The sequence below is a fragment of the Tenrec ecaudatus genome, chromosome 2, assembly GCF_050624435.1.
Source record: "Tenrec ecaudatus isolate mTenEca1 chromosome 2, mTenEca1.hap1, whole genome shotgun sequence".
NCBI classification, from domain to species: Eukaryota; Metazoa; Chordata; class Mammalia; order Afrosoricida; family Tenrecidae; genus Tenrec; species Tenrec ecaudatus.
In genome coordinates, this window is record NC_134531.1 from 256,020,767 (window position 1) to 256,025,256 (window position 4,490).

The following is a 4,490-nucleotide window of genomic DNA, read 5'->3' on the forward strand; positions in this document are numbered from 1 at the left end:
GGAAATAGATATATGTGCATATATTTATAGGTTTAGAATTAAGGTAGTAGGTGGACATTGGGCCTCCACTCAAGTACTCCCTCAATACAAGAACACTTTGTTCTATTAAACTGTCATTTCATGATAATCACCTTCTGACATGATCACTGAAGCCAAATGCATGCATAAACAAATGTGGTGAAGAAAGCTGATCATGCCTGGCTATTAAGAGATATAGTGTCTGGGGTATTAAGGCTTGAAGGTGAACAAGTGGCCATCTAATTTAGAAGCAACCAAGCCCACATGGAAGAAGCACACCACCTGCATGACTACAAAGTGTCTAATGGATCATTTTTCAGGCATCAAAGAAGAAAAATCATATTATTGTGTGCTCACCTCGCCATTATGATTGCTGAAGACAAATGGGTGCATAAGTTAATGTGGTGAAGAAAGCTGACAGTACCTGGTTATCAAAAGATATAGCACCTGGGATCTTAAAGGATTGAAGGTAAACATTTGGCCATCTAGCTGAGAATCAACAAAGAGCAAATGGAAGAAACACAACAGACTGTGATCACAAGATGTCAAAGGGATCAGGTATCAGGCATCAAGGGGAAAATAATCATATCATTGTGAACATGGGGGAGTACAGATTGGGGACCAAAGTCCATCTGTGGGCAACTCAACATCCCCTTGCAGAAGGGTCATGGGGAAGAGATGAGCCAGTCAGGGTACAGCATAGCAACGATGAAACAAACTTTCCTCTAGTTCTTAAATGCTCCCTATCCCCCACCCTCCAAGAAACACACACTATCATGATTCCAATTTTACCTTACAAATCAGGCTGGACCAGAGGATGTGCACTGGTACAAATAAGAACTGGAAACACAGGGTATCCAGGACAGATGAACTCCTCAGGACCAGTGGTGAGAGTGGCAATACCGGGAAGCTGGAGCGAAGGTGGAATAGAAGGGCACAACAGATTACAAGGATCTAAATATGGCCTCCTCTTTGGGGGATGGGCAGTTGGGAAGTGAGTGAAGGGAGATATCAGCCAATATAAGATATGACAAAAAATAATAATTTATAAATTATCAAGAGTTCATTAGGGAGGGGGTAGCAGGGAGCGACGGGAAAAATGAGGAGCTAATATCAAGGGCTCAAGTAGAAAGAAAATGTTTTGAGAATGATAATGGCAACAGATATACAGATGTGCTTGACACAATGTATGTATGGATTGTGATACCAATGGATGGATGTATGGATTGTGATACCATATGAGCCCAATTAAATGATATATATATAAAATTAAATAATTTCAATGCATGATAAGTGAAAACATAGATATCAAACAGAAAAAAATCAAAGTAAATATCAAAAATTATTCTGAAACATTCCCTTAATTATAGAATAGCTACAGAAAATGGAAGAAATGATGAAGTCAAAAATATGAATAAAAATTTTCAAAGGACAGCTTAAAAGAAAAAAGAAAGTATTATAATAAAATATGCAAATAATTGGAGTCAGAAAACAAAACAAAATAAAAAAGAACATGTTCTGTATATTTTAAACTGAAATACCTAATTAAAAAAATCAAGTCTCAAGGTGAAATACTAAAAAGATGCTATTGAGCAAAACATTGTAAGGTATGGAGTCTATTAAAAGAAGATGGAAAGAATACATATAGTCACTTTACCAAAAAGAACTAGAGGACATTCAAATATCTCTAGGGGGGGACACATGATATAGAACCAGTGATGCTAATGGAAAAATTGCAAAGTGCATTAAAGTCATTAGATGAAAGTCAAGGCTCCAGGAATCAATGGAACTACAATCGAAATGTTTTAACAAGCTGATGAAGCACTGAAATCACTCACTTGTTTATGCTCAGGGATTTAGAAGATGTGATCAAGTGATTGGAACTGATCCATGTCATTTCCCAATTTAAATAAATAGATGACCCAATAGAATGCATAAATTATAGAACAATATCACTGAAATCACAGGAAAACAAAATTTTCCTGAAGAGCCTTCAACAACCGTTAAAGTAACACAATAAAAGGGAGTAGCCAGAAATTCAAGTCAGATTCAGAAGTCAAAGTTGAACAAAGAATTTCATTGCTGATGTCAGATGGATCTCGGCTGAAAGCAGAGAACACCAGAAAGACATTTACTTGTGTTTTATTCACACTGCAAAGACAAATGGCTGTATGTAAAATAATAAACTATGGCTAACTTTGAGAAGAATGGCAATTCAAGAACACTTCCTTGTACTCATGCAGAATCCATGTATGGGGCAGTTGTGCAAACAGAACCGGGAATGCTTCATGATTTAAAATCAATGAAGGTGCGCCTCAATGTTTGTGCTGAGCAAATAATTGGAGAAACTGTACTATATAAAGGGGGCCTTGACTTCGGTATTGGAGAAAGGCTTATTAACAACCTGTGGTTTACAGTTGGCACACCCTTGCCTGCTGAAAGTGAGGAGGGCTTCAAGCACTGGCTGACAAAGAGCAAAAATTGCAGGCTTCAATATAGGTTACAATTCAGTGTCAAGAAGAGCAAAATCCTCACTAATGAACCAACAGGTAACCTCATGATGATTGGCCTAAAGATTGAAGTTGCCATGGATTTTATCTTACATGAATCTATAATTACTGCTCATGCAAGCATTGGTCTGAATAATTCTGCACAAGACCTATGTAAAGTGTCTATAATCAAGATTGGTACTTTAAGGACTAAAAGGTGCCTCACACCAGCCATGGTATATTTAGTTCCTCCTATATAGTGGGAGTTGGATGGTGAATCAGGAAGAGCAAAGAAGGATTTATGAATTTGAATTCATGTACTGGCAAAGAAACGTGAAAGTTCCATGCCTGCCAATCGACCATAGTCTTTCTGGGGAGGACAGCCACACTGCTCCTGAGAGCCAAGGATTGTGTCCTTGATCTCAGAGTTCATCTCATGTACAAGGAGAGACAATGTTTGGGAAAAAGCGCATCATAGTTGGTGTGCTAGTGGTATAATCTGTTGTAAATATGAAAGGATTAAGAATGAAGGGGTGGAGTTTAGCCTGTTAATCAGATCGCAGCTTAATGACCTCATTTGGAGGCATAAGGAGATAAATAACTTATTGGCGGAGGGGCACAAGCTCACTCCCTAAGAGGCTCTGCTGACAAAACATATGGTGCATCGCTGATGGTAGCGCAAACCCTGGACCTGGAGGAGCCACACGGAGACTCACGTGACCACTGAGATGCTTCCACCATTACTGGATCCACAAGAGTAGCCATCCACTGGCCTGTGATCTATCTGTATTCAGCATCATTTCATGCGTTATATGAATCTGAACAGGAATTTATAGATTGGTATCAGACATATGGACTACTATAAGCCTTATAGACTTGAGTTGGGCTGGGCTGGGATGTTCTCTCAATAGCCAATTGTTCTTGTATATAAAGCTCTTTCTTATACACTTGTACGTGTTTATGAATTTGTTTCTCTAGTCTACCCGGACTAACACACTTGGTAAGGTAGAAAAAAGTGACAAAGAGGAATACCTTCAGTAAGATGGAGCGACACAATAGCTCCAGTAGAACCATTTTGGTGCAATGGCTCAGAGCCAGGCCTATTTTTTTGTTGTACATACTGCAGCCATGAGTGGGAATTGACTCACCAGCATCTACCACCACCAACAAGAGGAAAGATATATTTCTAAATTATAACTCTAATCACTGTGAATTCTAGTTATCTGTGGGCTATCCTTTACTTTGAACAAATCTAAGACTTTAATCATTTCCAATTTTCCTTTGTAAAACATTTCATATTCAATTTGCTTTCATAAAATTCCATGTCAGAGCAATATTGCCCACATATTTCTTGCTAAAGTATTATATTTGGGGCTACTTTCACACACTATCATCATTGTTTTTTATATAATTAAGTAATAAGATAGAACAGAATGTGAATTATTTAACCCTTTTATTTACATGTGGTAGGTTATTATAGTTATGAGGTTGAGAGCCAACAATTATCAAATGTGGGGAATATGAATTAGGCAAAGTGTTTCTGTGCTACCCTGTCTAGATAGATTATAAAATATGCCTTACAAATAACATTAGCATATGTCAAAATGCTTTAAAATAATATGGGTAATTAATGTCAGTAAAATATATAACTAAGATTTTGTAACTTGAGGAGTGCTAATTAGAGGAAAAGTGCAGAATTCTTGTTGAAAACAAACAGTTCTATTTAGGAAATTTTGAATATATTATTTGTCTCAATTTTTGAGTGAATAACTTGGATATTAATATAAATTTATTGTATGGGCAATCCGGTTGAATAATAAATGAAAATCAAAGATATTTATGTCGATGATCCTAGACTTTACATGTTGTTTGATTTTTCTATAAGCTCTATTTTGTATTATGATCTTAGTGTCCATGCTAGAGTCATATTTTGAGCCAATTCTTGTCAAATACATACCTAATAATAGCTCTATTGTTTTACTA